Source organism: Sciurus carolinensis, chromosome 3, assembly GCF_902686445.1.
Source record: "Sciurus carolinensis chromosome 3, mSciCar1.2, whole genome shotgun sequence".
Lineage (NCBI taxonomy): Eukaryota > Metazoa > Chordata > Mammalia > Rodentia > Sciuridae > Sciurus > Sciurus carolinensis.
Window position 1 is genome coordinate 168070872 of NC_062215.1, and position 12290 is coordinate 168083161.

The following is a 12290-nucleotide window of genomic DNA, read 5'->3' on the forward strand; positions in this document are numbered from 1 at the left end:
GAACTTCTATGTTCCAGCTTCCATAGCACGTTCTGCTATGAGTTCCATGCTGGTCAATGAGGTATGAGGAGTGGTATTGAGTGGGGGAAAACGTCCTTAAAGGGATTACTGGGAATTGCCTCCTTTTTCCAGCCTTCTCTTCTTCCCTCTGATCCTGGAATGCAGAGGTAATGGCTGGTAATTCAGTAGTTATTTCATGAGTTTGGAAGTCACACACTGAGAGTGATAAAACAGAAAGAGACATCTTGGGTTCCTGATGTTTTCAGGGAGTTGCCATATTGACCCTGGAGTACTGAATTTGAGACTCCTTTTGTGTGGAATAAAAACCCTCGTATTTTTCAGTCACTATTTTTTTATGTTCCTAGTTACATGTAGCCAGACTTAATTCCAACACATTCAGGGTTCCTCCTTTTTTTGTCAAATATATCAAGTCCATATTACAGAATATTTTTTAAATAATAGGAAAAAAAATCCAAGTGTTTTGGAGAGTTTAATATAACGTCTTGAATTCAGTGCTCTTTACATACATAAGAGGGAAAGAGACTCCAATGAATTGATAAATTACAGAGAAGATTTAGTAAAGATAATATGCAAGATTGTATATGTAGAGGCTCATATATTCATTAATAGACTTGAAGTGACTTTGAGACATTTAAGAATGTGTAGCTAATAAAAGTTGGTTACTTTAACTGGGAATTATCATTAATAAAAATGAACCAGGAATAAAAAAGTGTTGTTTCTTTAAACAGCTAGTTAATTTTAATAGAATTCTGGTGTATAAGGGATTGAAATAGAACCTTTCAATTTATTTTGCAATTTCACAGGTTCTGCTAAAATTTAGGGATTGTCTGTTTTGTTCTGCAAATGATGAAAAGGAAGAATAGAGCAATAAAAATGAGTAAAGGGGTAGAAATTAGGGTCGTTCGGGAAATGGTGTTAAAATATAGTTTGTCTAGCTTGGAAAATAAAAAGTAAAAGAGGACTCTAAAGTTTTTCATGCCCTTCAAGAATTATTGAAGGAGGTTGATCAGTTTTTAATTATGAAAAGAACAAAATCAAATCACTTTAAATGCAAGGAACTTTTTTTTTTGGGGGGGGTCAGGGGTTGAACTCAGAAGAGCTTAACCACTGACCCATATCCCCAGCCCTTTTCTGTATCTTATTTAGAGATGGGGTCTTGCTGAGTTGCTTAGGGCCTTCCTAAGTTGCTGAGGCTGGCTTTGAACTCAAAACAGTTCTGCCTCAACCTCCAGAGTCACTAGGATTACAGGTGTGCACCACTAGAGGAACTTCTTATTGATAGTATTTGTGGAACCTGTGAATCTCCACTTTGGGGTTTTCTCTCCATCGGTGTCTAAAGAAGGCATTTGTCCTTTCTGGGGCAGACATATAACCTGGGTATGAGTTTGCTGAGCAAACCAAGGTTCACAGAGTGTCTAATTTGTACCATAGAATCCTGCATAATATTGTGCTGGGTTCAAAGGACCCACTTTATGTTAGAGGTGCAGCGACTGGCATGTGACTATGGAATCCATGGGTCCTACCACATATTGCATCATTGATAAATGCTGCCTGATGGACACTTGAAATGACTTTTAAAAGTCCAGCTAAAGAGCCATCTTGGGGATGATGTTCTGTTGTGGGGAAGCCCTGTCCTTCAAAACACAGTATATACTTAGAGGTCAAATAATACTGTATGCGCAGTAGCTAGACTACCCTCCCCCAACCCTAGGAGATGATCTTAAAAGTTTCTATGAAATTGACTCAGGTTTATTAGGGCTATTTCATTTGCCAGCAATTGGTTTAGGGAGGTAGGGGGCAAGTGAGTTTTGGAAAAATTCAGTTCCCCATTAAACACATAGTGACGTAAGAGGAATCCACCCTTCCCTTTTGGCTTTGGATGGTGGTATAACAATAAAGCTTGGAGCAGTTGCAGTTATCTTATAACTGTGAAGGGAGAGGCAATGTGGCTACTGAGAAAGGTAAAGAGATTGAAGGAGCTGGGATCTTAAAGACCTTGTGGAGCCTCTGAAGCAACACTGGTACTGCCTGCTGGACATTTTGTTAAGTTGGGTAAGTGATGGTTTTATCGTTTAAGCCACTATTAGTCATAGATGAGTAATTTCAGGTGAAATACGTGGCATTCATTTCTGGTTAAACCTTCCCACATTTATTCCTTCCTTTGGCTTCCTCTCTGTTGATGGTGCTGAACTTCATTCAGCCCAAAATGCTGGATTTCCCAACCTCCCTTGCAACTAGGGTATGTGGGTATGTGTGATCATTGGGATTTGTAGAATGGTCTGCTGTGAACCTTCTGAGAAAGAGTTTAACAAAAAATGGGGTTTGGCAAACATACCTCTATTCTTTGGTTAGATGCAGCTGTGTCTTTATGTGACACTTGAGACTGTGATTGACATATAAGACTATGAGGTGATGACCTATGGATGAAGCTGATATGGTGAGACTGAGTGAAAGATGGGAAAAGCCAGTTCATTGATGACAAAGTCCCTGGGCTGATTTTGGACTTGACCTGCCTCTTGAGTTTTTTTTTTTGTAAACTAATAAGTGTCATTTTAAAGTTTTTTGTTTGTTTGTTTGTAGAGTGTTCTGTTCCTTGAAGTCAGAACCTTCTTATCCTACAGAATATCATCTGCCACCTTAATCCCTCTTCCAACAAACTCACTGGAAATGAAAGACCAAAATAGATTCTGTTAAAATTTTAAACATTAGGTCAAAACAGATCATTAGGTATTCATGCAAACTACAAAGACATCTTCCCTTAATGTCCCTGTTTGGAGAATAAACAAATGTTAAAAGGGACTACCTTGCTCCTATAGATGTTTTCATTCAGTTGGTCATTAGTTTCTAAATTGAACTTTTATAAGAATAAGGAAAATGTAGCAAATTCTGTAACTCTCAAAAGTTCTAAATATATACTGAAAACCTTTCTAGAAGAAAAGCAACTGCATATGTTTTATTAATCAAACAAATAAAAACGATGTAGAGAGTAGAAATAATACATTTCTGTTTAGTCTGTTAAAGGGAAAACAAGATCGGAATTTAGCATTTTAATTCCAAGGAATATTTTAATATAATTTTGTGCTTATAATATATAATGTAGATATCCCATAATATGGAAAGAGATAATGAAGAAATATTAGTGAAATTTTTCTCATCTGTTTTAGGATCATTGATGGGAAAAAAAGGTCCACTTTTTCATCCAGTAGAAGTCAGGTTTTTCCAGAGGCTTCTCAGGGCTCTGGAACTGTTACTTCCAAGATATTCAACCCTCTGCACAGCAGAACTTTTTTTTTGAGTTCCACTTACTCTGTATCTTTTGCTATTATTTCCACGGATTAAGGAACAATCGGACTGCCATATTTTCTAGTGGGAAAACAGGTTGTCTGAGTCAGGTGTCCTTCCCTTTAGGTAGCTGAACTGGCTCTGGGCCGGTGAGTGAGCTCTCTGCCTAGTGATCATCGCTCCACCTTGTGCAAGTTCTAGCAGCTTCCCGATTCTGAGATTCTCTTGGGAAGTGAGCCCCTGCTTTAGCCTGAGGCTGGCTCAGGAACGCGACCTTTCACCTAATTTAAAAAAAAGTTCACAGATTCACAGACCGGCTAAATAATAGGTTAGTTTAAGGGTGGGAAAAAAAAAAGCGCCCAATCCTACTGTTACTCGTTTAATGAAAGTCTTCTTTCTTAGAGAGTACCCTGCAGTTTTCGTTCTACTCATTAGTGTTTGTGGTGTGTGTGTGTTGTTTTGGTTGCTTGTGGGGAGGCAGTCTACCTGCATCTGAGTACCTTTTTTCTTTTTGTAGCGTCTCAAATGAGAAGCAATGGCAAACTCTAAAAATAGAGCAACACGTTTAGATTCCCAAGAGCGTTCAAAACCAATAATTTGGAGTAAACTTTATCCTTTGAAAACAGATATCAAACTTGCATAGTGAGTGAATTTAGGGGAAAACGGGTTATCTGCTGGGTTAAATCAAGTCCACAAAATAGAAATAATAATCGGCATGTTTTGAGCGGTAGAGTCTCTTCCCGCTCCAGGCATTTCCAAAAGTAGTTGTATTTTGCAAGATCGAACACAAATTTGTGCACAGGAGAGTGAACCTAGTTAAACGAAGAAAGAAAAATAAAGTGCATATTATTTCATGACTTATATTAAGATTTATACATCACAGCAATAAAAGGGCGTTAGTCGTTCTTCATGGGGGGCCACGGGGGTCTTTGCTCCTGAGGGACGGCCCTCCCGGCGGACCCTACGCGACCGACTTCTCCTCCCGCGGCGCGGCCGCCCTTCCCGCGCCCGCCCCGCCAGCGGTGGCCAGGTCTCTCCGCGCGGACCCCATCCCCGCCCCGCGCCGGCCGCGGCCAGGTCTGCTCGGCGGCGGCTCCGCAGAATGACCCGTAGTAACCCCGCCCCGCCCCGGGCCGCCAGCGCCGCGCTGCCCGGCCGGCCTGCGATAGGCCCAGCCCCGCACGCGCCACCGCCCGCGGGCCAATGGGCGGCGGCCTCTCTGCATATGCAACGAGCGCGAGCCGGGGGTGCGCGTCCCGGGGTTCGGCTCAACAGACGCTGCTCAGCCGGCGCCGGGGAGCGACGTCGCCGTTGTCGCCGCGGCCGGGGCTGGGACGAGGAGGCGGCGGACGGGACGCAGACGGTCGTTTCCTCGCAGTGCGGCCGCGCCGGCCGCGCCGGGGTCCCCTGGAGGCGGCGCGGGGCGTGAATGCTCCGGGGCTCAGCCAGGCCTGCGCGGGCCCGAGGCCGGAGGAACCGCGGCCCCGGCGTCGCGGTGAGTGCGGCGCCCGTTGTGGGAGCGGCGGGGGCCGGTTGGCGGCGCAGCCTCCGCGTGCGGTCGGCTGGGCCCGAGGGGCGCCCGGGTGCGGGGAACGCGGCCGGCCCGGGCCCGGGTCTCCCGCCTCGCCACGGGGCTGTGCGCGCGGGCGGCCCGCGGCGGTCGGGGTGGGAGGCGTCCGTGCCCGGGTCGGGGGAGCGGGCGGCGGGGCCTCTGCCCAAAGCCCACGTGAGCCGGGAGCCGCATCCCGGGAGGGAGGATGCACGGGTCCCTCCCGGCGCTGCGGGAACGGGGGCGGGGTCGCCCACTCTAATAAGATGGTGCAGTGTCCGTGGGAGGCAACGCAGCCCGGCGGCTTCGGAAAACCCAGGCTGGAGGGCGTCAGTGCTCGTGGCTGCAGGGCGTGGGAAGAATTTGGGCGTGTGAGGAGGGTCGACCTTGGCTGTTTGTTCTGGGCGCTCTAACTGGGTGGTGGTAGGACTGGAATTGAGACCCGGGTTTAGGGTTGCTCGCTGTAGGTACAGTTTTCCTAAGTGCATTTTAATGACATACTAGTATGTCCTGGGATGCGTAACACTGAGAGAGTGCTTGCCGCCAACAGTCCTATGGGGTAGGTACCATCAGGCCCGTTTCACAGATGAAGACCCCGAGGCACAGATTGAACTGGTTTGCCCAGACTCTCTAGTTCTAGAAAATGTGCTCCAAGCTATTGTATATAGGGCCCCTCCACCAACAGAAAGGGTAGAACAACGTCTTGAAAATTATATGGGAGCTAGAGAGGGGAATAGGCTCTGTGAAAGCGATTATAGCTGAATAAAATGACTGCTGACATTTATTGAATGCCATGCGCTGTTCGGAGAGCTTTATGCACGGTATCTTTAAACTGTTAACAACCTTCTAGGTCCGTGGTTACCCATTTTACAGCGGGAGAAACTGCAGCGGGAACACGTTAACTTGCCCCAGATCTGAGCTAGTAAGAGGAGAAGCTGGGTTCAGACGGTCCTGTCTAAAGCCAGAGCTCTTACATCTGATCACTCTAATGTGCTGCTTCTCCTTGGTGGCCGACTGAATAGTTTCCTGGGTGGATTTTTGGTCTGGGTGACCAAGGGGAGCTGTAGTTTGGTGACACCATCTCTCCTGATCATTGGAACCTATTTTGTGTTCCCAGATTGGCTCCAAGAGGTAAGGGGTGCTGCTAAGGTGTTCCTGAGAGTGTGTTAGGAAGTTATCACAAGAAAGAGGCATTGAGAAGTGGGAGTCGATTGCACAGACTATTCTTGTGTTTTCTGGCATCTTCCCATGCAGGTCTCACAGGTAGGTAAGAGTAAGGTCTATGTGGTCACTACAGCATTCATTTCCCCTTGCAGCGTTTTCTGATTTCTGTCAAAAGGGTTGATTCTGTGGGTTGGCAGAGTTTTTCGGGTATAGGGCAAGAATGGCCTATTGGACTTAAGAGTCAAGGTGACAAGTCATATGGTATATTTGGGGCCCAGTTACTGGATTAGTAAGACATCCGTACTGAGTAACTTAAAGCTCAAATATTCTATGAGTCTAAAAATGCCCTCCTTGAAGGAAGAAAGGAAATACAGAAGAAATGAAGGACAAATCAATTATGAGGGGAAAATCAGCCTCTCTGCTTTGTAGGGGCCAGTGTTGAGGGGGATCAGATATTCAAGCCTCAAGGTCTATTTCAATGTGTTTCCTTGCTGTCTGGTTCCAGTTAAATGACTAATTCTTTTTTGGGGGATGAGGTGGGTTCAGTCCCTAATTGCTTAACCACCGAGCCACATCCCCAGCCCTTTTTATTTTTTATTTTGAGACAGGGTCTCACTAAGTTTCTGAGGCTGGCCTCGAAGTTGTGATCCTCCTGTCTCAGCCTCCTGAGTTGCTGGGATTACAGGTGTGCACCACCGTGTCTGGCACTAATTCATTTTTTCATTCAATTAATTGCTCTGCTAGAACCTTCTAACTTCTGTTTCATGTCAGAAACCTTGCTAGGTGCTGGCGATAGAGCAGTAAACAGGATTGATTGGACCTGTGTCCTTAGGCAGGAAACAGACTCAAGCAAATGATCATACAGATAAATGAATAATTACAAGTTATGGCACGTGCAGTGGAGGAAAGATACTGAGTGGATGAAGATTATAATCAAGATTGTGATTTAGATGAAAATCTAGGGAACTTTTTTGAATCAGTATGGTGAGATTTTTCTAGGCAACAGTCTTGCATTCTGAGATTGTAATTGAATATACATAACATAAGAGTTTGAGAACTTTAGAGCAGTGCTTACTCATTTCAGCATCTGTTCCTGTCTATAATGTTATTCCAGCTCACCTTTCAAGATACGTAAAGGAGATAGGAAACTTTTTCAAACAGTCATTCTGTCTGCCTTCAGGGTACTTAAATCTTTAATAGTCCTGAACTATTTACATTTTTTCTCTTGTTGAACAGTTGGAAAGCAGAAATCTTTTGTGTGAGATTTGGATTTGAAGATGGGATTTAGACCCTCCCCCCAGGAAGCTGGGCCAGAGGTGGTACTTTTCTAGTTTTAGATAAGCAGCATCATAATTATCAAAAGTATCTATTGTAGTTTATCCATTGTAGAGTGACTTAACTTTAAATTCTCAGCTCTCAGGAGACAAATGATGGCATGGATTGGGAAATATAAACTTATTAAGTATGTAAATATTTCAGTTGAACATGTGTGAAGCCCATACAGATAATTTACTACAGTGCTTTTACTAAATGTGAACTGCATGCAAAGAACTGAACTTCGTTGTACCATGTGGAGTAAATACGAAAACAATACAGTCCCTATCTCCACGATTTCAGTGTAATTAATACTGATACTCAAATTTAACTCTTCCTGCTTTCCAAAGTATTTATTGGATGTTGGCTCATTGGAGCCTTTAAAAGAGCCCTGATGAACAGAAATATTGAGAAAGTGGAAATTTTAGAGTTCAATTGTCACAGCATGGTGGTAAACAGTATGCAAGTTGTGAGGTGTTGAATGAGTATTAGACTGTGCACTCACCCGTGAAGGTTGGCGTGTGTACTCGTCACTGACCTGGGGCTTCGAAGTAGGTTTTGGATATGGGGAAAGCTTGACTCTAGTTTTGCAAATGATCCCCTAGAGCTGCCTTCTGTTGAGGTACTGGTTTAGTGTGCAGAAGCAGGGTGAGCCCTGGCAGTTGCTGAATCCAGGCTAGTGAGTAAGAAGCATAGAGAGGGACCAGAGGAGGAGGCCTAGCTTGGTGTTGGGTAGAGGAGGCTGAGTTTGCAAAGGAGACAAGAGGTGTGGCCAGGAAAGTGAGAGGACAGCCAGAAGCTGGTGTTCCTGCTCGGGGAGGTATTCAGTACTGTGGAATGCCCCTGAGAGAGGAGAATTGAGAACTGTCCTTGGTGTAGCACCATGGAAGTTGTTGGTAACCTACACAGGAGGAACTGATCTGGTGGCAGGTGAGGGAGACAGAGACAGCAAGTATATAGGAAACTTGTTTTAATGTTGATGGGAAAGCTTGGTTGAGAGGGAGAGGCTGAATGTAGGTGAGAAAGGGTCACTTATTTCTGCATAGTTCTGAGAGGATGGGAGGGGGGATGAAATTCAAAGCACTAGCAAAACCTGTGACTTAGATGGGAGGAGGGACAAGGGGCACGTCTTCTATAGTAATGGAAAACAAACCTGTATTTTATCACAGAATTCTAAACATATTCCTTAAAATTGCCAAGAACTGTTATATTCCTCAAAATCAAACCAGTTTTTGCTGACTCATGACCTAATCTTTGAGAAACCCACACCACAGAAACATTGTCTGAAATTGGTTTAGTATGTGGTTTAGTTTGATTTCATCCACCATATTAAGTTATATACTTTAATCTGACTTTTGGTTATAGTTTATGCCTTTTCTGAAGGAGAAATATTAAATTCTGTGTTTCCTATGTGCTTAGTTTTGTTTTCTTAAGAAAACGTTTTCAGATTACTTCTCTTTTCTGAGATTTTTAAGTGCCTTTTTAAGTTTTAGCATCTATTATTACTGCAATATGTTTTCTTATATACTACTGTTTCCCATTTTGAAGGATGATTCAGTGGACTCATTTGATCAGCTGTTCAGTTAGCATTGGTAACTACTCCTTTTTAGATAAGTCACTTCCAAATATAGGTATCTACTTATTTGTGAAGGCATTTGTTGTAAAGGTATGCAGGACCCTTAGTTTATTCATTCATCTATTTATTTAATGCCTATCTTGCAAGGCACCAGGAATTTGGAAATGATGAAAAGTTAGTTTCTGCTCTCAGAGAGCTCATGAAAGGAAAGAAGTGTATGAACAAAAACATTACAGTGTGGCGCAGTGGAAGAATGCATGAGCACATAGATACGTTACCTGTAATTTAATAAGTGCTGCAGTAGAAGGAAAAAATGCAGAGTGGGCGCAGAGCAGTGGGGGTGAGCCAGGTTTTCAAAATGAACCAAGTTTTGCCAGGTGAACAAGGGAGCCAGGAAAAACAATGCTTTTCCTTGAATTTGGACCAGGCTGTGGCAGCGGTGGTGGTGGTGGTGGTGGTGGTGGTGGTGGTGGTTGTAGTTGTGGTTGTGGTTGTTGTGTGTGTATACGTACATTCGCAGGTGTGTATGTACATGTCGAAGATGAAATAATATTGCTAAGAAAATTAAAATTTTTTTTCTTACTGTCTGACCATTGCTTGCTCAAGAGGTGAAAAGCTGCCCATTTTTCCCTGTCCTGTCATGGTCAGCTCTTCCATCTGTCCCCTATTTCATGTAAAAAGTAATTGGTCTTAATTGTATTCTAAAACCTGGTTTTTCTTTTTTTAAACAAATGGAATTAAGTAATAGTAACACACTTACTGTGGCCAGGTACTTTTCTAATTTTCTTTTCTATCTCTTATGAGATAGATTCTTTTATTATTCTTATTTTACGTATGAGGAAACTGAGGTAACGGGATCAAAAGTGACTTGCCTCAATTTGTGGTGGGTTTTATCCCCTGCAGTTTGATTCTAGAGCCCATCCTCTCTAGGGTGACCCTTTGTCTTGAAGTTTATTCACATTGACTTGTAAGGGCATAATTATATCTGGAAAGGAACTATGATGACATTTAAGGGCAATGTTTATATCTATTTTAGTTGCACAGTTATTGTCCCCAATAAAGTCTTCATTTTTTTTTTTTTTTTAACAGTAGGGAAAACATAAGAAATAACAAACAGAATTTTACCAGAATTTTCTTGTACTTGAGCATAAATACTTCTGGATATATTCTCTTTTAACATTCCTTCACAGCAGTCGTTATCATTGCCATTTCCTTCCTTCCTTCCTTCCTTTCCTTCTTCCCTCCCTCACTCCCTCCATCCCTCCCAGGGCCTTGTGCATTGCATGACAAGTACTCTGCCACTGAATTACATCCCCAGCCCTAACACTGCCCTCTTAGATTTCTCTTTTGGATCAGGAATATGATGGAATTTGAGATGCCATAATCTGCCAATTTCATTTTTTCCTCGTACATAAAGTGTAGATCTACTTTATGTCTGAAAAATATTTCAAACATTTTAATTCAGTTAAAGAAACCAACTCCCATCCCCAAATCTTCCACTTTTAGCCACTGCTCTGAATTTGATGTTTATTATTTCTATGCATTTTTTCCACGGTCTTACTACACGTTAGTATCTTCAAAGCATACTGTATTGTTTTGTACATTTTTAAACTTTATGTAGATGATGCTTTATGTATTCTTGTGAACACGTTTTTCTCCCACTCAGTGTCACTTATCAGCATGGTTTCACCAGTTGAGTTTCTTGAGTGTGGGTGCATGTTGATTTATTGCATTTATTTTTACTGGAAGATGGTACATTACATTTTAGGGCAATATTATGTTTATTTCTCCTTTACTTTATTGGTAGACCTTTAGGTTGTTTCCATTTTTTTGTTATTACAAATATTAATTATAATAAGTATTCTTGAACAAGAGTATTTTTCTAAACCCATTTTTTGGGAGGAGGGTAATAGGAATTGAACTCAGGGGCACTTGGCCACTGAGCCATATCCCCAGCCCTATTTTCTATTTTATTTAGACACAGTGTCTCACTGAGTTGGTTAGAACCTCGCTCTTGCTGAGGCTCTTTGAACTCGTGATCCTCCTGCCTCAGCCTCCCAAGTCTCTGGGATTACAGGTGTTCACCTCTGTGCCTGACTCTAAACCCAATTTGACATAATAGTTACCTTGCACTCCTCTTTCTTTGTTCTTTATATTTTAATCTTAGCCCTCCTCAAATCCTTGTTATTTGACTTAAGATGCCCTTTTCCATTAAAGTACAAATCTATAATGGGTACTTTTCCTGTAAGGCTTTTTTTAGTGAACTTTAATTAACATAGTTTTACCTTCTTTCTTTTTTGTTCTTAGTATTTTACAGATATATAAATATTATTTCATTTCTAATTTCATAAAAGACAGTTCACACATGTCCTTTCTTTTGGGCTATATTTCTTTGTGCAGTCTTGTACTTTAGTGCTTGTTTCCTTTAAGAATTTTCCTATAAAATGTAGTGCCTTTTTTTCATTGCAATTTGGTGGGTGGGAACATGGACTTGGGGTTAAGTTGCTTGGATGTGAATCTTGGCTCTACAATTTCTTTTTTTTTTTTTTTTTTGCGGTGCTGGGGCTCGAACCCAGGACCTTGTGCTTGCAAGGCAAGCACTCTACTGACTGAGCTATCTCCCCAGCCCTGAATCTTGGCTCTAAAAAAAAAAAAAAAAAAAAAAAAAAAAAAATAGACGTGTGAACTTGAATAGCTCATTTAATTTCTCTATGCTGCAATTTCTTTATCAAGTAGACTTAATAATAGAATCTACCTGTAGATCACAAGATTTTAAATGAGTTATCTGGAAAATAGTTAGTATTCAATAATATGAACTATTTTTATTAGTTTTGATTTATAAGTTTACTCTTTATTATTGTCTTCTCTTGAAGCAGCATTATCATCTTATATATATAAATATACCTCAAGGAGATGTCTCATTATAACCCTTGTTACTGGAGATTAGGAAGAGATGTTGTTGATGAAATTGAGAGACATTAGCTAGTTTTTCTTATATTTTAATGTCAGTCATTTAGGATTCATTTTGTGCTTAAATTCTCTTGGAAATATATATACAGCATATTGAAAGTAACTTGACACCATGTACTTCTCATTCAGATAACTAACAAGAATCTACTTTTATTAGTTATAAATATCTTAAAATATGAACCTGAAATAATTCAGCTGACATTTCTAAGTATGTTATCCTTTATCATCAAACTGCGTTGCTGAGTAGAGAAGGAACCATTGAAATCCGTGTGTGTAAAACTTGATATGTAAGTTTGAGTTTAACCTTTCTCAACCTTTCATTTGAGGTTCTATAACAGAAAGATTTTAATTCTGATCGCACTGGGTCATGAGGATTGAGGGAGACAGTAGATAGTAGTTCAGGGCATACAGCTG

General features: G+C 41.8%; 1 protein-coding gene across 2 annotated transcripts in view; it reads left to right on the plus strand.

Moving 5' to 3' along the window:
- Positions 1–4565: 4565 nt before the first annotated feature.
- The window catches only part of Acsl3 (acyl-CoA synthetase long chain family member 3), a 74300-nt gene continuing 66575 nt past the window's right edge, over positions 4566–12290 (plus strand). The window contains exons 1-2 of one of the 2 annotated variants that reach the window (XM_047544645.1): positions 4566–4798; positions 5970–6115. The gene's annotated coding sequence lies outside the window, so the exon portion shown is untranslated. The remainder of the gene's footprint in view (positions 4799–5969; positions 6116–12290) is intronic. The other variant, XM_047544644.1, reaches the window with a different exon arrangement.